General features: G+C 45.9%; 1 protein-coding gene and 1 long non-coding RNA gene across 2 annotated transcripts in view; one reads left to right on the forward strand and one right to left on the reverse strand.

Moving 5' to 3' along the window:
• LOC137635553 (uncharacterized) overlaps positions 1-22,569 on the forward strand; it is a 137,779-nt gene that overhangs the window by 86,043 nt on the left and 29,167 nt on the right. The window lies entirely within an intron of this gene.
• Positions 1-22,569, reverse strand: part of LOC137635549 (uncharacterized) — a 43,857-nt gene that overhangs the window by 18,345 nt on the left and 2,943 nt on the right. The window contains exon 2 of the long non-coding RNA XR_011042707.1: positions 1,849-2,090. This is a non-coding gene — a long non-coding RNA (uncharacterized lncRNA). The remainder of the gene's footprint in view (positions 1-1,848; positions 2,091-22,569) is intronic.

Here is a 22,569-nt window from a genome sequence, read left to right on the forward strand (position 1 = left end):
CCTCAAAAACATTCAACAATTAATTTCTGTCTTTGTCTCTTTTTTATAATATCACAAGTATTATTTGATATCCATGGTTTTCTCCTTGTTACTGCAACTCCCAAGACTTCACTACCAACTGACTGATATATGTTCTTAATATCACACCATTCTTCATTAATTGTCAGCTCTTAGTCTTTTAAAGGCTCTAAGACTGCAAATCGATTCCTACATTCAACTGTAAATGTTTCTGTGTGCTCCTCTTCTAGAAGCTTAGTTGTATCAAATCTAGGTATTCTATCTACCTTTCTGTTGGGTGCTTTCAGTTTTAATTTATAAGTGGCAATGACGTGTTGGCGATCACTACAAATATCTGCTCCTCTATAGCTTCCTACATTTCTCAGAGTCCTCCTTTTCTCTTTATTAATGGCTATGGAAAAGAATACCTCCAATGACAAGATCTACATGCTATTACTATTATTACAAGCTACGATACAACCTTAGTTGGAAAAGCAGGATGCTTTAAGTCCAAGGGCTCCAACAGGAAAAATAGCCCAGAGAGGAAAAGAAATAAGGAAATAAATAAAACTAAAAGAGAAGTAACAAACAATTAAAATAAAATCTTTTAAGAAGTGCAACGAAACGAAGTGCTGACAACAGGTGTGAACAACTTTATATCCTGTACTGCTTAGAGCTGGCTATGTTCTCGGTACGTACCATCCTTGCGTACTTGGAGAGAGATCACCAAAGACTAACTGCTACTTTGATCAGATGTCTTATTCTTTGGGGGAAGTAGCAGTATTCGGTTGAGGGTACAGTGCTTCCTTAGGTATGAGACCGAATATAACAGAGGTATGCACTGCTTCCTTCTCTCTCCCGGGAACGATATGAAATATCGCCCAGGAAGAGGAAAGAACACTTTCTGTACCACACACTCTCTCCCGTGGGGATGGAAACGTCAGGAGTCACAAGTACGCGTCTCCTATAGACCAGGCATCCTGGATGTTCTCAGAGAAGTCTTCCTTGGTAGGATCTAGAGGAAGAATATCCTATGTGAATGGTGATCTGGCACACGCGTAGGGTTCTTTCTCTTGGGGACCAGCACGTGGGATCTAGCAGATGGTACACTCTGAAACGTACTGTAGGAATCCTGTGCAATGTAATCAAGTGAACTCTGGAGTATCTGTCCTTACTAGAAGGCGAAGGTACGTTCTCAGAAGGAAGCTTGTGGATGCACACACAGGAGTCCTCTGCATTGAGTTGTAGACTTCTTGGTCTCCAGTGAAGGGAGTCGAGGGAACTCCTACAGCAGCACAGCTTCTCCCACAGTAGAAGTCTTGTGTACTGCACTTGCACATCAATGTCTAAGGCTTGCCAACCTTCTTAGGAATATGTTGTCACTGCCATCACTCGGCCACACAAGTGAGGGAATAAATAGCAAAGAGGAATGCTGTCTAACAGAAACAAGAATGTGGATATTGGCAGGTTTGAACAGACACCTGTCACACAGTTATCAGGAAACCACTACAAATCCCTCATTCCTTCCAAACATTCCTCTCGCACGATGATCTGCCAACACAATTATCTAAGCAGCTCACCTGTACTCTAAAGCAGCTGAAAACAAAGTGAGGGCCCAGTGGCCGGTCAGATGTGAGGGTCTTCCCCACTACCTAGCGATAACTACCTCCACCTCAGTATAGTTCAAACAGCCATATCCACCTTCCCTGAAAGTATACTTCTGTTGGAGTACGAGGTTTGTGTTTGTGTAGGAACAAACAAACACTCTTCATGCTTAACATGAGATGGAAACATGAGCTCTAGAAAATGTAAGGTTTGAATACAGTCATAAGAAGACCTGGTGATACTCACACACTGACACTGGCCAGAGTAAGGACAGGACACGGCATGACTTGAGAAGCATCTTTTAAGTACGCAGACTTTATAAGGTTCACGATGGCAAGATGTCTAGACTTGGGGTGGACCTCCACGTGACATGTCGAGGTTCAGGTAGGGCAGACTGGGCTGCTAGGTGATCCGAGGTCATTGGCAGCTGCCTCTGTGGTCTGTCATGGCTGGATTTGTCTGTGTTCTCAATAAACATTTTAGCGTGTCTGTGGCAAATAAAAATACCAATAATTAAAATGTAACAGTAAAAAGGATATACTGGTTCAATGGGATTTATGAATTTGGACCAGATGGCCCAACACAGGGCCCAGGGAGGCTATTCAGCACCTGCAGCATGAAGGGAATGTTGTGAGGATGGACAGCAAGAAAGAAGAGAGGAGGGGGGAACACGTAGGTAGGGTAGAAGGAAGAAAAGTGCCCTTTGAGTAATGCATACAGCAGACATATTGTTATATACAGTATACTGTAGTGGGCTGAAAAACATTGTTTATTAAAGAGAAAATACAATAGAAAATACAGCACCATAATATAGAAATAATGAAAAGCAAAACATTGGCTTTATTTTATAAAAAATACAACAGAAAATCTCACAAATTCTAAAAGTAATTTGTATTTTTCCTGACTACACAAACCTGAGTCCTTTGGTAAGAGTCTGCTTTCAGCTCAGCTGGAACTTGGGCTGTTAAAATTCATAACGAGGTACTTACTGGAGGATGGCCAGGAAGCCCCCACCCCTCCCAGTATTATTATTATTACTTGCTAAGCTACAACCCTAGTTGGAAAAGCAGGATGCTGTAAGCCCCAGGGCTCCAACAGGGAAAATAACTTGCTTTTCCAACTTAGAGAGTGACAATAATGATAATAAGAATAAAAATAATTCAATTAAGATATCAAGTAACTTTTATGGTAAATATGACTTAATTGAAGTAGTTTTGGACCAAAGGAAATAAACTAAGAAGCTTTCTATTCTAGCAATTCCATTATTCAAAATGAGCAAAAATGAAAAGGAAACAAGTCTGTACAGCAAGCTTCTTGAGAGACTCAAATACCCAGATGGAAAAAACAAGAGGAAGAAATAAGAAACCAAAATAAATATACCAAACAAATTAACTTCTGCTACAATGTAAATTCAGGGACTGTATAGGATAAATAAAAAATGGTCCATCTTGAAGTATTATCAAGACTTTTCTTCTTCAAGCTGTGAGCCTCAAAATCAAAAGTAATGCCACAGAGATCATTATATAACTTTAAAGGAAATCAAGTATTTTTGGTACCTATACACCAAAAAGTCTGAAGGCATCAAGGAGATATCCCTATTTCATTAGACCCTACCACGGAAGATGACAGGCGTACTGAAGGTTAGAGGTGATAAGTGTCACGACTGAGATGGTGTGGACACGTCGTGGGAATGAATGGTGAGGAGGGAATAAGGATGGGCTTGGAAGGAACCTGTTAAGGGGAGAAGATCGAGAGGGAGGCAGGGAATTAGATGACGAGATAAGGTGAAGGAAGATGTGGAGAGAAGAGGTTTGGTGGAAGAAGATGCATTTGAAAGAAGGCATTGGAGAGGGCGCATCAGGCAACTGACCACTTATTAATGGTAGGAAGAAGACAGATAATCACATATTTTAATTAGTACCATTATTGACAAGGTTTGCTTGATTTACTTAAAGTGAGTATAGGGCCTTGCCTGCAGTTGGGTGTTAAAGACGACTAAGTGATCCCAACAGACGCCTGGACTCTTCCAAGCAAACAGACACTATTTCACAACAAGAAAATCATAACCTCAAGCAAGTTTGCCTTAAAAGATAAAGATTCAACGTAGCTTCTGACATGCAGACAGACAGTCAATGTTCCAATAACGGTGGAATAAAACATTTGAAGCAACATCTGCTGACTTCTTAAGCATAATGAACCTGGATAGGGCCTATCAATTGTCCTGGTTTAACTCAAGTTCAGTTTTCTGCATAACTTATAAAGAAGCTACTCATTGAACATTCAGATGTCATCCAGAAATATCTACTGCAAACGGGAGATGAGATACGGATCTAATGTATAACTCCTGTCAAATGGATCTCAATACAAAACATACCTGAATTATCCGTCCTCTTTTATAATCCAGAGGAGAAACTCCAAACATGGCCTTAACATCTTGAAGGAGTTAAAAGACTGCGCTCAAACTCTGCTCAGCTGTTATCATTGATTACAACAAAATCAGTGTGAATCATATTCTCCTTTCCATTGCTGTTTTAGTATCAAGAATATCACCTTTTAATCGCTTTCAAAATCCTAATCAATTGTTGTCAATTATGAAAAATGATATTTTAATTATAAAATAAATTTTTGAATATACTTACCCGGTGAATATATAGCTGCAACTCTGTTGCTCGACAGACAAAAAACTGTACAAAAAAACTCGCCAGCGATCGCTATACAGGTTGCGGGTGTGCCCATCAGCGCCAACTGTCGGCCAGATACCAAACTCCATGTAAACAAAGACTCAATTTTCTCCTCGTCCCACTGCGTCTCTATTGGGGAGGAAGGGAGGGTCATTTAATTTATATATTCACCGGGTAAGTATATTAAAAAATTTATTTTATAATTAAAAATGTTATTTTTATTAGTAAAATAAATTTTTGAATATACTTACCCGATAATCATGTAGCTGTCAACTCCGTTGCCCGACAGAATTCTATGGAGGGATACGCCAGCTATCACAATACTAGAAGGGGGTGTACTTACCAGCGCCACCTGTGGCCAGGTACTATAGTACTTCTTGTTGACACCTCCTCAATTTTTCCTCGGTCCACTGGTTCTCTATGGGGAGGAAGGGAGGGTCAATTAAATCATGATTATCGGGTAAGTATATTCAAAAATTTATTTTACTAATAAAAATAACATTTTTCAATATTAAACTTACCCGATAATCATGTAGCTGATTCACACCCAGGGGGGTGGGTGAAAACCAGTGTACAAGATTAAAGGATAGCTAAGTATCCCATATTTCATATAACAGTTATCTCAAATAACAATGAAATAATAAGTACCTGGTAAGGAAGTCGAATTGAACCGTTACTCTGCCTCTTTTTTAAGTTCGTCTTCCTTACTGAGCGCAGCGTTCCTCTTGGAGGCTGAATCAACTCAAAGGTGCTAAAGTATATAGGGCTGCAACCCCTACTAAAGGACCTCTACACAACCTCTAACCCAGGCGCTTCTCAAGAATGAATTGACCACCCGCCAAATCAAAAGGATGCGGAAGGCTTCTTAGCCTACCGTAACAACCATAAAAACAACAATAAAAGCATTCAAGAGAAAGGTTAAAAAAGGTTATGGGATTAAGGGAATGTAGTGGCTGAGCCCTCACCTACTACTGCACTCGCTGCTACGAATGGTCCCAGGGTGTAGCAGTTCTCGTAAAGAGACTGGACATCTTTAAGATAAAATGATGCAAACACTGACTTGCTCCTCCAATAGGTTGCATCCATTATGCTCTGCAGAGAACGGTTTTTATTAAAGGCCATCGAAGTAGCTACGGCTCTTACTTCGTGGGTCCTTACCTTCAGCAACGCAAGGTCTTCCTCCTTTAAGTGAGAATGGGCTTCTCTAATCAGAAGCCTTACATAATACGAAACCCCGTTCTTGGACAGGGGCCTCGAAGGTTTCTTGATGGCACACCATAAGGCTTCTGACTGTCCTCGAATAGGTTTAGACCTATTAAGATAATACTTGAGAGCTCTGACAGGGCAAAGAACTCTCTCTAGTTCGTTACCTACCATGTTGGAGAGGCTAGGTATTTCAAACGATCTAGGCCAAGGACGTGAAGGAAGTTCGTTCTTTGCTAAGAATCCGAGCTGAAAAGAACATGTTGCAGATTCGGTCGTGAAACCAATGTTCTTGCTGAAGGCATGAACCTCACTGACTCTCTTAGCTGTTGCAAGGCAGACGAGAAAAAGAGTCTTGAGGGTAAGGTCCTTGAAGGAAGCTGACTGGAGAGGTTCGAACCTAGGAGACATAAGGAACCTTAAGACTACGTCTAGGTTCCAGCCTGGAGTGGATAGACGACGCTCTTTAGAAGTCTCAAAAGACTTAAGGATGTCTTGAAGGTCCTTGTTGGAAGAAAGGTCCAAACCTCTGTGGCGGAGAACTGAAGCCAACATACTCCTGTACCCTTTAATCGTAGGGGCTGAAAGGGATCTCTCATTCCTAAGATGTAATAGGAAGTCAGCTATTTGGGTCACAGAGGTATTGGTAGAGGATACTGCATTGGCTCTACACCAGCTCCGGAAGACTTCCCACTTAGATTGGTAGACTCTACGAGTGGAAACCCTTCTTGCTCTGGCAATCGCACTGGCTGCCTCCTTCGAAAAGCCTCTAGCTCTAGCGAATCTTTCGACAGTCTGAAGGCAGTCAGCCGAAGAGCGAAGAGGTTTGGGTGCAACCTGTCTACGTGAGGTTGACGTAGAAGGTCCACTCTTAGAGGTAGAGTCCTGGGGATGTCGACTAGCCATTGAAGTACCTCTGTGAACCATTCTCTTGCAGGCCAAAGGGGAGCAACCAGCGTCAGCCGTGTCCCTTCGTGCGAGATGAACTTCTGCAGGACTTTGTTTATTATCTTGAACGGTGGGAATGCGTAAAGGTCGAGATGGGACCAGTTCAGCAGAAAAGCATCCACATGAACTGCTGCAGGGTCTGGAACTGGGGAACAGTACAGCGGAAGTCTCTTGGTCATGGAGGTGGCAAACAGATCTATGGTAGGTTGACCCCACAAGGTCCAAAGTCTGTTGCACACACTCTTGTGGAGGGTCCATTCCGTGGGAATGACCTGATTCCTTCTGCTTAGGCGATCTGCTGAGACGTTCATGTTGCCCTGAATGAACCTCGTGACTAAAGTGAGGTTTTGACTTCTTGACCAAATGAGGAGGTCCCTTGCGATCTCGTATAGGCTCCTCGAATGGGTCCCTCCTTGCTTGGAGATGTAAGCCAAGGCTGTGGTGTTGTCTGAGTTCACCTCCACCACCTTGCCTAGCAGGAGGGACTTGAAGTTCAGCAGGGCTAAATGAACTGCTAGTAGCTCCTTGCAGTCGATGTGGAGCGTTCCCTGTTCCTCGTTCCACGTTCCCGAGCATTCCCGTCCGTTCAAGGTCGCACCCCAGCCCGAGTCCGATGCATCTGAGAAGAGATGAAGATTGGGGGTCTGAATAGCCAACGATAGGCCCTCCCTGAGAAGGAGATTGGTCTTCCACCACAAGAGAGTGGTCTTCATCTCTTTGGTGACTGGGATAGAGACTGCTTCGAGAGTCAAACCCTTGTCCCAATGAGCTGCAAGATGGAATTGAAGAGGGCGGAGGTGGAGTCTCCCTAGCTCGACGAACAGGGCCAGTGATGAAAGGGTCCCTGTGAGACTCATCCACTGTCTCACCGAGCAACTGCTCCTCTTCAGCATGCTCATGATGCAATCTAGGGCTTGGCTTATCCTTGGGGCCGATGGAAAAGCCCGAAAATCCTGACTCCGAATCTCCATTCCCAGGTACACAATGGATTGGGAGGGAATGAGCTGAGACTTTTCTATGTTGACTAACAGACCCAGTTCTCTGATTAAGTCCAAAGTCCAGTTGAGACTCTCCAGACAGCGACGACTCGTGGAGGCTCTCAACAGCCAGTCGTCTAAGTAAAGGGAGGCTCTGATGTCCGATAAGTGGAGGAATTTTGCTATATTCCTCATCAGATGCGTAAACACCATAGGAGCTGTGCTTAGGCCAAAACACAGGGCTTGGAATTGGTAGACAACCTTTCCAAAAACGAATCTCAGGAAAGGTTGGGAGTCTGGATGAATAGGAACGTGAAAGTAGGCATCTTTCAGGTCCAACGAGACCATCCAGTCCTCCTGCCTGACCGCTGCTAGGACCGACTTCGTCGTCTCCATCGTGAACGTCTGCTTGGTGACATATGCATTGAGCGCGCTGACGTCCAGCACCGGTCTCCAACCTCCTGTCTTCTTGGCCACCAGAAAGAGACGGTTGTAGAAGCCCGGGGATTGATGGTCCCGGACTATAACCACTGCCTTCTTCTGCACAAGGAGCGACACCTCCTGGTGCAACGCTAGCCTCTTGTCCTCTTCTTTGTAGTTGGGAGAGAGGTTGATGGGAGATGTGGTCAGAGGGGGTTTGCGGCAGAATGGAATCCTGTAACCCTCCCTCAGCCAACTGACAGACTGGGCGTCTGCACCTCTCTTTTCCCAGGCTTGCCAGAAGATCTTGAGTCTGGCTCCTACTGCTGTCTGGAGATGCGGAGAGTCAGTTTTTTCCTTTAGAAGCCTTGGAACCTTTCCTAGACTTGCTCCTGGAAGAGTCTGGACGGGAGCTTCCTCGGCTGGGGGCTCTACCACGAAAGGGCGGTATGAACCTCGTAGCAGGAGTATCAGCCACTGGGGTGCGATAAGTCCTGGGGACTGAGGTAGCAACCTTAGTCTTACGAGCCGATGAGGCTACAAGATCATGTGTGTCCTTTTGTATCAGGGCAGCAGACAAGTCCTTAACCAGCTCTTCGGGGAAGAGGAACTTCGAGAGCGGAGCGAAAAGGAGTTGAGACCTTTGACAAGGTGTAATGCTGGAGGAAAGGAAGGTACATAGCTGTTCCCTTTTCTTAAGAACCCCTGACACAAACATCGACGCAAGCTCGCCAGATCCATCTCTAATGGCCTTATCCATGCAGGACATTAATAGCATGGCAGAATCCTTGTCCGCAGGGGAGGTCTTCTTGCTGAGGGCCCCCAGGCACCAGTCTAGGAAGTTGAACATCTCAAATGCTCTAAAAACACCCTTCAGGAAGTGATCAAGGTCTGAGAAGGTCCAGCAAACCTTAGAGCGCCTCATTGCTGTTCTACGAGGCGAGTCTACCAGACTTGAGAAGTCAGCCTGGGCAGAGGCAGGTACTCCCAAGCCTGGTTCCTCTCCTGTGGCATACCAAACGCCCGCTTTAGAAGTGAGCTTAGTCGGAGGAAACATGAACGAAGTCTTTCCAAGGTGTTGCTTAGTCTGCAACCACTCCCCTAAGATCCTTAACGCTCTCTTAGAGGACCTTGCTAGGACTAGCTTAGTATAAGTAGACTTAGCTGGCTGCATGCCCAGCGAAAACTCAGATGGCGGAGAGCGGGGAATAGCAGAGACAAAGTGGTCTGGGTATACCTCCCTAAACAGAGCCAAGACCTTACGAAAGTCAATAGAAGGTGGAGAAGACTTGGATTCATCCACGTCTGATGAGGGATCCAGGTGTGCCGCCTCATCATCAGACGCCTCATCACCCGAGTGTAGCGAAGAGATTGGTAAGGTATGCTGAACAGCAGAGTCAGCACGAGCTGGAACAACAATATTAGTGGTTTCCTCTTCAAGACTCTGTTGAGGGAACACCTGAGGCTCAGACTGCAAAGGCTGATCAAAAGAAGTAGCAGAAGGTAGGCGCATGGGTGGAGGAGGCTGACTCCTAGCATGAGTGACTGAACTCAAGGGTTGCGCTTGCTGAGCGGATGGCGGATGCGCAGTAGCAAGTTCCTGAGGAACGAGTTGAGGTTCCTGAGGTGTGAGCTGTGAGCGATGAGGTAGTGGCTGCGCAGAACACAGTAATTGTCTCGCGAGTTGAGGCTCCTGAGGCGCAAGGCTAAGGTGTTGTGGTTGCCTTGAGGAGGGTTGAGCTCGCTGCAGCGAGAGCTGAGGAGACTGACTCATGGATGGGAGAGGTTGTTGTACCTCAAGAGAGTGTTGCCTCACTGGTGGAACTGCAAGTGGAAGCGGAGGAAGTAAGGAATAATCTTCCTGTTCCCATTGCTGAGGTTGCCTTAAGGAAGGCGGAGGGAGCTGCACACCACTGGAAACAGTAAACTCAGAACGTGCTAAGGTATTCTGAGGAGCCTCAACATCGTACGCCTGGCAGGCAGTACTGCGGTCAGGCGGAGCGATCGCAGGAGGAGGTGTAACCTGCTCAGCCTGACACTCACGCATCAAGACCGCAAGTTGTGACTGCATGGACTGCAGTAGAGTCAACTTGGGGTCGGCAGACACTAAGGTCTGCTGAGGTAAAGCCTTAACAGCAGAGATCTGTTGTGGCAGAACCTTACTCCTCTTAGGCGGAGTGCATTCAACTGATGACTGCGGCGAGTCAGAGCTGATCCAATGACTGCAGCCCGGTTGAGTTCTTGAGGTCTGGACTCTGCGTTTGAGTGGTCTCGAGACCTGAGTCCAGCGTTTCTTCCCTGACAATTGCTCAGCAGACGAGTAAAAGACGGGCTCAATCGTCTGCAGGTGGGAGTGACGGTCTCTGGAAGACACGCCCGCAACCACCGAGGATACTTCTGTGCGCCGATCAAGGCCTGCCGAACCCTTTTGCCCTTCGACATTGCTTCTCCCCTGGGCTTGGGAGCTTGCAAGAGGTCCCGGACTGGGAGGACGACTGGCACGCACAGAAGTATCCTCACGCACCACACTGACACTGACACTAGCACTTGGCACTGCACTGACACTAGCACTCGTCACAGCACTGGCACTAATTCCACCCACTGCACTCTTGACCTTAAGTTCCTTGACTTCGGCCATAAGAGACTTATGATCACTTACCACTGACTCTACTTTATCGCCTAAGGCCTGAATGGCACGCAAAACAACAGACATATCAGGCTGAGGGCAAATAGTAGGTTCGGGGGTAGCCACTACAGGGGTAGGAAAAGGTAGGGGATCATGAGGTGAGGAAAAAAGTGAAGAGTGAGAAGAACTCCTCCTAACTCTCTCTCTCTCTAACTTGGTTGAGTACTTAAGAAGACGGACAAAATCAAGTTCCGAAAGTCCGGCGCATTCCTCACATCGATCTTCTAACTGACAGGGCCTTTCCCTACAGTCAGAACAAGCGGTGTGAGGATCTACCGAGGCCTTCGGAATACGCCTATTACAAGACCTACATCGTCTATGGGTGGGGGCTTGTGAAATGTCAGACATCTTGAATCAAAAGAGTTAGCCAAGTGGGGTTTCAAAATCAAGCAAAAGATCGTTAACCGTTAAATCAGGACTAAATAATAGCTATCTAAGCTAATATAGAAGTTTTCCAGTAAAGCGACAGCCGAAATCTGAGAGAATACTTCACCAAAAGCCGTTAAAATACTCGAAGATCATAAGCGTATCCCAGAACGTCTTGCCGGAAGCACGACAGAGGAAAAAATTGAGGAGGTGTCAACAAGAAGTACTATAGTACCTGGCCACAGGTGGCGCTGGTAAGTACACCCCCTTCTAGTATTGTGATAGCTGGCGTATCCCTCCATAGAATTCTGTCGGGCAACGGAGTTGACAGCTACATGATTATCGGGTAAGTTTAATATTGAAAATATCATTTTTAAATATTTAACTTAGCCGGTGAATATATAGCTGATTCACACCCAGGGTGGTGGGTAGAGACCAGTAAAATATGTTTACATTTTATGAGCTAAGAGTTTTTATTTAATTTTAGAAGTTATCAAAATAACAAAAACAAAATAAATAGGTACCTGGTAAGGAAGTCGACTTAAACGATTACTCTGCCTTATAAGTACGTCTTCCTTACGGAGCCTCGCGATCCTCTTAGGATGCTGATAGACCCCTAGGAGCTGAAGTATCAAGGGCTGCAACCCATACAACAGGACCTCATCAAACCCCTAATCTGGGCGCTCTCAAAAAATGACTTTGACCACCCGCCAAATCAACCAGGATGCGAAAGGCTTCTTAGCCTTCCGGACAACCCATAAAAAACAACATTAAAAACATTTCAAGAGACAGATTAAAAGGATATGGAATTAGGGAATTGTAGTGGTTGAGCCCTCACCCACTACTGCACTCGCTGCTACGAATGGTCCCAGTGTGTAGCAGTTCTCGTAAAGAGACTGGACATCTTTCAAATAAAAAGACGCGAACACTGACTTGCTTCTCCAATAGGTTGCGTCCATTATACTTCGCAGAGATCTATTTTGCTTAAAGGCCACGGAAGTTGCTACAGCTCTAACTTCGTGCGTCTTCACCTTAAGCAAAGCTCGGTCTTCCTCACTCAGATGTGAATGAGCTTCTCGTATTAACAATCTGATAAAGTATGATAAAGCATTCTTTGACATAGGCAAAGATGGTTTCTTAACTGAACACCATAAAGCTTCAGATTGGCCTCGTAAAGGTTTGGTACGCTTTAAATAGAACTTAAGAGCTCTAACAGGGCATAAGACTCTTTCTAGTTCATTGCCTACGATCTCCGATAAGCTGGGAATATCGAAAGATTTAGGCCAAGGCCGAGAAGGCAGCTCATTTTTGGCTAGAAAACCAAGTTGCAGCGAACAAGTGGCTTTTTCCGACGAAAATCCGATGTTCTTGCTGAAGGCATGAATCTCACTGACTCTTTTAGCCGAGGCTAAGCATACCAGGAAAAGAGTCTTAAGAGTGAGATCTTTCAGGGAGGCTGATTGTAACGGCTCCAACCTGTCTGACATGAGGAATCTTAGTACCACGTCTAAATTCCATCCAGGGGTAGCCAAACGACGCTCCTTGGTGGTCTCAAAAGACTTAAGGAGGTCTTGCAGATCTTTATGTTGGAAAGATCTAAGCCTCTATGCCGGAAGACCGATGCCAACATGCTTCTGTAGCCCTTGATAGTGGGAGCTGAAAGGGATCATCCTTTTCTCAGGTATAAGAGAAAATCAGCTATTTGAGCTACAGAGGTACTGGTCGAGGATACAGAAACTGACTTGCACCAGTCTCGGAAGACTTCCCACTTCGATTGGTAGACTCTAATGGAAGACGCTCTCCTTGCTCTAGCAATCGCACTGGCTGCCTCCTTCGAAAAGCCTCTAGCTCTCGAGAGTCTTTCGATAGTCTGAAGGCAGTCAGACGAAGAGCGTGGAGGCTTTGGAGTACCTTCTTTACGTGTGGCTGACGTAGAAGGTCTACCCTTAGAGGAAGACTTCTGGGAACGTCTACTAACCATCGAAGTATCTCGGTGAACCATTCTCTCGCGGGCCCGAGGGGAGCAACTAACGTCAACCTTGTCCCTTCGTGAGAGGCGAACTTCTGCAGTACCTTGTTGACAATCTTGAACGGTGGGAATGCGTAGAGATCCAGAAGTGACCAATCTAGGAGGAAAGCATCTATATGTATTGCTGCTGGGTCCGGGACTGGAGAGCAATAGATTGGAAGCCTCTTGGTGAGCGAGGTTGCAAAGAGATCTATGGATGGTTTACCCCGAGTGGCCCAAAGTCTCTTGCACACATCCTTGTGGAGGGTCCATTCGGTTGGAATTACTTGCCCTTTCCGACTGAGACAATCTGCTATGACGTTCAAGTCGCCTTGGATGAACCTCGTTACTAGGGAGATGTCTTGACCTTTTGACCAGATGAGCAGGTCCCTTGCGATCTCGTACAACGTCAGTGAGTGGGTACCTCCTTGTTTGGAGATGTACGCCAAGGCCGTGGTGTTGTCCGAGTTTACTTCCACCACTTTGCCTCGAAGGAGATACTCGAAGCTTTTCAAGGCCAGATGAACTGCCAACAGCTCCTTGCAGTTGATATGCATGCTCCTCTGACTCGAGTTCCACAGACCTGAGCATTCCCGACCGTCCAGTGTCGCGCCCCAGCCCAAGTCCGATGCGTCCGAGAAGAGAACGTGGTGGGGAGTCTGAACAGCCAGGGGAAGACCCTCTCTTAGGTTGATATTGTCCTTCCACCAAGTCAGACAAGACTTTATCTTTCCGGAAATCGGGATCGAGACCGCTTCTAGCGTCTTGTCCTTTTTCCAGTGAAAAACCAGATGGTATTGAAGAGGACGGAGGTGGGGTCTTCCTAGTGATACAAACTGTTCCAGGGATGACAGCGTCCCCACCAGACTCATCCACAGCCTGACTGAGCAGCGTTCCTTCTTCAGCATCTTCTGGATGGATAGCAGGGCATGATCTATTCTGGGGGCTGATCGTCTTGTTGTTCAGCAACGTCCTCATCAGATAGTTCCTCATCCGAAAACTGATGAGGAAACGGCAACGGAGTGGGCAACGTCTGGCTCGCTGAGTCCGGTCGCACTGGTGCATGCGTGACGGAGCCGGACGCAACGTCATGGAATTGCTGCACAGTCTGTGAACTGTCAACAACCATGGGTGCGCGAGGAAGCACAGCGTCCACCCGAGACTGTCTAGACCGTCTGGGTTGTGCAGTCAACACCATACCGGGTTGCTGAGGTTGACGCACCGCGTCAAAACAATTCACCTCTGATGGTTGTTGAACGTCCTGAACGTCAACAACCACCTCCGAGCGTCGCTTAACGTCAACGTGCGGCTGGCAACCCACACTGGGTCGCATCGGTGGAGGAACCACCTCAACTGGTAGACGCGAGAAGGTTACCTCAGCGTCAACAGGACGCACAACCGACCGGTTGGAAGGTTGTTGGCCAGAAGGTTCGGCAGCAACCTTCTCCGCATTAAAGTCCTCTATCAAGGACGCAAGCTTGGACTGTATGTCTTGTAGCAAAGCCCATTTAGGGTCTACGGGAGCAGGTGCGGCAACAGACGGGGTTAGCGACTGAGGCGGTACCGCTTTCCATCCCTGAAAGCCTTGTTTATGCAGGACATAATTGTACAGCAAAACTTCAAAGGCTCGAAAACAGCTGTGAAGTTGACCTGTAAAAAATTTGGAGCGTCTCCTGGCCAGGCGCCAGGGAGAGTCTACGAGATTTGAGAAGTCTATCTGGGCAGAGGCAGGAACTCCCAAGCCGAGAACTTCTCTCGTGTCATAACAGACTCTCGCTCTATAAGCCACTTTAAAAGAAGGGAAAGCAAAGGCTGTATCCCCCAAACTCCTCCTGGTGATACTGTAAACCAGTCGCCTAGCAGACGTAAAGCTCTCTAGGAGAGCGAGAGAGCACTAGCTTATAAACAACGGCTTCGAAGTAGCTAGGCCTAGTGTAAGCTCTGACGTTTAGGCGAACGAGGAGCAGCAGTTACAAAAAGATCCGGACAAAGATCCTTAAAAATCAGCATGATTTAATTAAAGTCCATAGAGGGCTAAGCAGCTTTAGGCTCCTCTCCGTCTGACAGAGTCCTCAAGGGAATATCAGTTGGAGGGGGAAAGCAACTTCCTCATCTAAAGGAACCTTGTCCGATAAAAGCTGAGTCTCAAGCAAGGGAGAGATCTACCGTGGTGGCAATGCTTTACAAGCAGAGTCCACACGCACTGGTGCATTAGTAGCGGACCAGGATGCAACGTCATGTAACTGCTTGACAGTCTGTGAACTGTCAACAACTGAACTGTCAACAACAACAGGTGCGTGAGGACGCACAGCGTCCACTCGAGACTGCTTTGACTGCCTAGACTGAGCAGTCAAAACAACTCTAGAATGCGGAGGTTGACGCACAGCGTCAAAACAAGTCAACTCCGATTGTTAGCGAACGTCCTGAACGTCAACCGGAGCATCAGCAAGTGGCCTAACGTCCAAATGTGGCTGAAAATCCACACGAGACCGCATCGAGTGTGGTTCTAAACAACCTGACTGACGTGACTTAGCTACGCCAACGTCAACAGGATGCACAAAGGAACGTTAGATTGGCTGAAAGCCAGGACATCGATGAGATAAACGGCTAGACTCAACGGACTAATCGGCAGAATAGTCTTCCATAAGGGAGGCAAGCATATTCTGCACGTCTTGCCGTACAACCCATTATGGATCAACGGAAATGGTTGCGGTAAGAGACGAGGGTAACGTCTGTGACCGCAACACTTTGCCAACAAAAGAGACTCTCGGAGTCTGTGTTACGCTTTTGTTAGGCGGCGAGCAGTTTTCCGATGACTGCATAGGGTCAGAGCTGTCCTAATGACTGCAACCAGGACGCTGGACCTGTCCTGAAAGGACTGACTTTCGCTTAAGGGTCTCGAAACCTTGTCACAGGTTTCTTATGCGAAAAGCCTTCGGATGACGAGGAGAAAAACGTCTCTCTCGCCTTATGGTAGGGGAGATCTTGGTAAGATACACCCGATACCATAGAGGGAAACGTCTGTTCGTTGATCAAGGCCTCTCGAACCCATAAGTCGTACGACATTACTTTTCCCCTGGGCTTGGGAGCTTGCAAGAGGTCCCGGACTAGGTGAACGATAGGCACGAACAGACGAACCCTCGGACGCAACACTGTAACACTTTGCGCAATATCACTTTATCACTACAATTTTCTGTTTTGCACTTATTTCACTGAAATCGAAACTTTTACTGATTTCTACCTGAAGCACGCAATTCTACCCTCATCAAAAGGTAGTAAATGCGAAATCAGTCGTATAATGCAAGCACATTAATACCAGCAAAAAAACAGTAAACATCTTTTAAGATAAAAAAAATCAGTGGTTGGGGAAGAGAATAAACACTAGTTCATTCAAAACTACGTTTTCAATCTCTCACCGTACATTGCCTGGGGACGAGAATAAAACTAAAAACGTTTTATCCTTTCTCCCCGTACAGAGACTAGGGACGAGAGTAATTCGAGAACAACGTTACCCGCTTGAACGGAACGTTTTCTCTCCTCTCTCTCCCTCCATCTCTATCTCTCTCTCTCTTTCTCTCTTGATTTCGCACCTAAGAGAAGAGCCCAATTACGTTTCGTCAAAAAAAACATGTTATTTGACCAAAGGAAAAAACTGAAAGGTTTTTCAATTAAAAAAGTTCCTTTAAAATAGAATTTAAAACATTTAAGCTTTGAAAGAAGAATGAACAAAACGTCAGAATCGATTTACTCTTTCTGCAAAGTGAAACCGTGATACACTCTCTCTCTGTCGTAACGATAGAGCGCAAACTGCGTAGCATAATAAACTAAACGTTAGTTCATCTTTGAAAACAGTACGAAGACTATTCAAAGAAATTCTTTCATAAAATATTTCATTTAAAAAGTTTTAAATCCTTAGCTCTTTAAAAGCTATTTACGATTTAAAGGGCTCAACGTTGATTAACTTCGGTTTCCAAGTTAGGACCGCCTACTCTCAGGAAAGGTCGCATATAAACAAAACATTAAAATTTTTTTTTTTTTTATGTTTATTATAAATGGAAAGTTAATCGAAGAGGAAAATCTATAATTAATTTATAACGTGATAAGATAATTACTAAAAGCCTAAACACACTTCCGTCTAAAGGAAGGGTCGGCCATTTAAAAGTCAAAGAAAGTCCATACTCTCTTTGTCACCAAAAATTAAATCTATCCAAAACGAGTTCAAGATTTAAGATGAAGATAAAACACCTGCACTGCGAAAGCTCAAACCAGAATATAGTACTTCACCAAAGATGATGGGAAAAACTCCAGGTTTCAACAGCGAGTAAAGTACGTCTTGTCGACACGTCGACAGAGAGAAAATTGAGTCTTTGTTTACATGGAGTTTGGTATCTGGCCGACAGTTGGCGCTGATGGGCACACCCGCAACCTGTATAGCGATCGCTGGCGAGTTTTTTTGTACAGTTTTTTGTCTGTCGAGCAACAGAGTTGCAGCTATATATTCACCGGCTAAGTTAAATATTTAAAACATTTGGTTGAATTCTTGTGCCATAAAGTACTGTACCTCTACACTAATGACCCAAAACAATAAAGGAGTAAAGACATAACTCCTTTGGCAAATGGTACTCCAAAAATGGGGAAGTTTTGACACGGGACAAAAAGGGACAAGGAACGGTTGGTCAGGAGAGGTTTAGCCATGGAAATTGCCTCTTCTTGACCTGTAAGAAGGTCAAAGGGGATACAAGAAAACCTAACAATGATATGAGTTTGGGAGAATCAAAGAGAGAGGAGGGAACTCGTTTCACATGTAATCCACATTCAAAATAATAATCTTGACTGGTCCAGTGTTATAGAAAATAAACAAATGATGGATCTTGAAATATTTCCCTTCAAATTACAACAACCAGGAAAACTGATAATGTGTAAGTGACGAGTGATCGTCCTAATGATGCTCTCTATAAGATTATAATGAGACACTTTTGATACAGAGTCTGAGCACAGCACAGGAACTTTGTCTGGTTTACTTATTTTGGAATCTTGAAGGGAATTCGAAAGTTATGTTGTGGTTTTCTATGAGGGACAAAATGATTGCTTTAAAGTTTTTGAAGTATTGAAAATAACTTTGATATAATCTTCTAGTTCACAAATTTCTGGATCACCATCACTTAAGCCTCGTTTACAAGCATTCATCAGGAAATATGTTATTTTCCTTAGTAAAATAAATTTTTGAATATACTTACCCGATGATCATATAGCTGCATCCCTGCTGCCCGACAGACAAAATCTACGGGAGGAATACGCCAGCGATCGATATACAGGTGGGGTGTACATCAACAGCGCCATCTGTCAAGTAGGTACTCAAGTACTCTATGTCAACAACGAACCAATTTTCTCCTCTGTCCCACTGGTTCTCTATTGGGGAGGAAGGGTGGGCCCTTTAATTTATGATCATCGGGTAAGTATATTCAAAAATTTATTTTACTAAGGAAAATAACATTTTTCAATATCAAACTTACCCGATGATCATATAGCTGATTCACACCCAGGGGGGTGGGTAGAGACCAGCATAACAAGTTGACATTATGAGCTAAGTATTCCGTATTTCATTTTAGCAGTTATTCAAAATAACAAGCATAAAATAAATAAGTACCTGGTAAGGAAGACGACTTGAACAATTACTCTGCCTTTTTAAGTACGTCTTCCTTACTGAGCCTCGCGATCCTCATAGGATGCTGAGCGACTCCTAGGAGCTGAAGTATGAAGGGTTGCAACCCATACTAAAGGTCCTCATCAAAACCTCTAATCTAGGCGCTTCTCAAGAAATGATTTTGACTACCCGCCAAATCAAGTAGGATGCGAAAGGCTTCTTAGCCTTCCGGACAACCCAAAAATATTTCAAGAGAAAGATAAAAAGGTTCTGGAATTAGGGAATTGTAGTGGTGGAGCCCCCACCACTACTGCACTCGTTGCTACGAATGGTCCCAGAGTGTAGCAGTTCTCGTAAAGAGACTGGACATTCTTAAGATAAAAGACGCGAACACTGATTAGCTTTTCCAAAAGGTTGCGTCGAATATATTTTGCAGAGATCTATTTTGTTTAAAGGTCACGGAAGTTGTGACAGCTCTAACTTCGTGTGTCCTTACCTTCAGCCAAGCTTGGTCTTCCTCATTCAGAAGGGAATGAGCTTCTCGTATTAACAGTCTGAAAATAATAGGATAAAGAATTCTCTGACATAGGCAAAGATGAATTCTTAACTGAACACCATAAAGCTTCAGATGGGCCTCGTAAAGGTCTTTGAAATAGAACTTAAGAGCTCTTACAGGACATAATACTCTTTCTAGTTCATTTCCAACCATACGATAAGTTTGGAATATCGAACGATATTGGTCAAGGCCGAGAAGGCAGCTCGTGTTTGGCTAGAAAACCAAGATGTAGAACATGTAGCCGTTTCGGATGAAATTCCGATGTTCTTGCTGAAGGCATGAATCTCACTGACTCTTTTAGCTGTGGTTAAGCATATCAGGAAAAGAGTCTTAAAGGTGAGATCTTTCAGGGAGGCTGATTGAAGTGGTTCGAACCTGTCTAACATAAGGAATCTTAGAACCACGTCTAAATTCCAACCAGGTGTAACCAAACGACGCTCCTTCGTGGTCTCAAAAGACTTAAGGAGGTCCTGTAGATCTTTATTGTTGGAAAGATCTAAGCCTCTGTGACGGAAGACTGATGCCAACATGCTTCTGTAACCCTTGATAGTGGGAGCTGAAAGAGATCGCTCTTTCCTCAGATATAAGAGGAAGTCAGCTATTTGAGTTACAGAGGTACTGGTCGAGGATACGGATACTGACTTGCACCAGTTTCGGAAGATTTCCCACTTCGATTGGTAGACTCTAAGGGTGGATGTTCTCCTTGCTCTAACAATCGCTCTGGTTGCCTCCTTCGAAAAACCTCTAGTTCTCGAGAGTCTTTCGAAACTCTGAAGGCAGTGAGACGAAGAGCGTGGAGGCCTTGGAGTACCTTCTTACGCGTGGCAGACGTAGCAGGTCCACCCTTAGGGGAAGAGTTCTGGGAACGTCTACTAGCCATCGAAGTACCTCGGTAAGTTATTCTCTTGCGGGCCAGAGGGAAGCAACTAGTGTCAACTTTGTCCCATCGTGAGAGGCGAACTTCTGCAGTACCTTGTTGACAATCTAGAACGGAGGGAATGCATAAAGATCTAGATGAGACTAATCTAGTAGAAAGGCATCTAAAAGAACCACTGCTGGGTCCGGGATAGGTGAGCAAAGTATTGAGAGCCTCTTGGACATCGAGGTTGCGAAGAGATCTATGGTTGGCTGGCCCCAGGTGACCCAAAGTCTCTTGCATACATCTTTGTGGAGGGTCCAATATGTTGGAATTATTGTCCCTTCCTACGGAGACAATCTGCTAAGACATTCAAGTTGCCTTGGAAGAAACTTGTTACTAGTGAAAAGTCTAGACCTGTTGAACAGGAGAGGAGGTCACTTGCGAACTCGCACCATGTCAGAGAGTAGGTCCCTCCTTGCTAGGAGATGAACATCAAAGCAGGGAGTTGTCCGTGTTCACCTCCACTACTTTGCCTTGAAGGAGAGACCTGAAGCTTTCCAGGTCAGACGTACTGCCAGAAGCTTCTTGCAGTTAAAATGCATTGTCCTTTGACTCGAGTTCCATAATCCCGAGCATTCCCTACCGCCTAAGGTCGCACCCCAGCCTACGTCCGATGCGACTGAGAAGAGAACGTGGTTGGGAGTCTGAACAGTCAAGGGAAGACCCTATAAAAGGTTGATAAAGTCCTTTCATCAAGTCAGACCAGACTTATCTTCCGGAAACCGGGATCGAGACCGCTTCTAGCGTCTTGTCCTTTTCCAGTGAAGAGCTAGATGAAACCGAAGAGGACGGAGGTGTAGTCTTCCAAGTGACACCAATTGAACCACGGATGACAGTGTCCTAACCAGACTCATCCACAGGCTGACAGGGCCGTGTTCCTTCTTCAGCATCTTCTGGATGGATAGCAGGGCTGGGGGTTGATCGTCTTGTTCAGCCATGTCCTCATCAGAGGGTTCCTCATCCGAAACTGATGAGGAAACGGCAACGGAGTGGGCAACGTCTAACTCGCTGAATCCGGTCGCACTGGTGGATGCGTGACGGAGCCGGACACAAGATCATGGTACTGCTGCACAGTCTGTGAACTGTCAACCATGGGGAAGCGAGGAAGTACAGCGACAACCCGAAACTGTCTAGACTGTCTGGGTAGTGCAGACAACCCCTTATCGGGTTGCTGAGGTTGCCGCACTGCGTCACAACAAGTCACCTCTGCTGGTTGTTGAACGTCTTCCCAGTGACACACTGAACGTCCACAACCACCTCCGAGAGTAGCTTAACGTCAACGTGCGACTGGCAACCCACACTGGGTCGCACCGGTGGAGGAACCATCTCAACTGGCGGACGTGAGTAGGATACCTCAGCGTCAACAGGGCGTACAACCAACCGGTAGGAAGGTTGTTGGCAAGAAGGACCTTCTCCGTAAAAAATCCTCTATCAAGGACTAAGCTTGGACTGCATGTCTTGCAACAAAGCCCAAGGTCTATGGGAGCAGGTGTGGCAACAGACGGGGTTAGCGACTGAAGCGGAACCATTTACCCTCCCTGGAAGCATGTTATGCTTTAATTAAAGTCCATAGGAGGCTAAGCAGCTTAAGGCTCCTCTCCAAATGACAGAGTCCTCAAGGGAATATCAGAAGGAGGGAGAACAGCACTTTCTCATTTACAGGAACCATGTCCGAGAAAAGCTAGGTTATCTCAGTGAGGGTTTCACTGGTGCATAAGCAGCAGACCAGAAGGCAACGTTATGAAACTGCTTGACAGTCTGTGAACTGTCAAAAACTGAACTGTCAACCCCAACAGGTGCGTGAGGACATACAGCACTGGTGTATTAGTAGCACACCAGAAGGCAATGTCATGTAACTGTTTGACAGTCTGTGAGTTGGCAACAACCAAAGCTGTGTGGGGAAGCCTCAACTCCTGACTGACTAGTTTGCTGCGGGCGAGTGGCGGTAACCACAGTGTGTTGCTGAGGCTGACACACCGTGTCAAAACACGGCAGCTTGTGGTAGCTCACGCACAGCAACGGAGTGCTCCGTGTGTCTGTGGGAGTCAGCATGCGTCTGGCAGGGTCGACTGCGCATGGGTGGAGGAGCTCTCACAACAAGAGTGTGGGAGCAGGCAGCCATGCCGGGCGCACAACCGTGGCAGGCTGTAGGCCAACGGGTGCATCGTCAACCTTCTCCGCAGTCGGAGTGTGGGAGCTGGCAACAACAAAAGCGGAGTGCTGGTGCGTGGGAGGGACTGCCGTGGGTTGCGGAGCATGCCGCATTGTGGCAAAACACGGCAGCTTGACAGCACCTTCCCACTGCTGATGCGGTAGCTCACGCATGTCAACGGAGGGTGCAGCATGAACATGCGTCTGGCAGGGTCGACTGCGCATCGGTGGTGGAGCTCTCACAGGTGGAGTGTGGGAGCAGGCAGCCGCAGTATCTGCTGAGCGCACAACCGTGGCAGGTTGTAGGTTAACAGGTGCAGTGTCAACCTTCTCAGCACGATACTCCTGCATGAAGGAAGCAAGCTGAGACTGCATATCTGCAGCATGGACCACTAGGGTCTATAAAAG

The sequence above is a fragment of the Palaemon carinicauda genome, unplaced genomic scaffold, assembly GCF_036898095.1.
Source record: "Palaemon carinicauda isolate YSFRI2023 unplaced genomic scaffold, ASM3689809v2 scaffold14, whole genome shotgun sequence".
Lineage (NCBI taxonomy): Eukaryota > Metazoa > Arthropoda > Malacostraca > Decapoda > Palaemonidae > Palaemon > Palaemon carinicauda.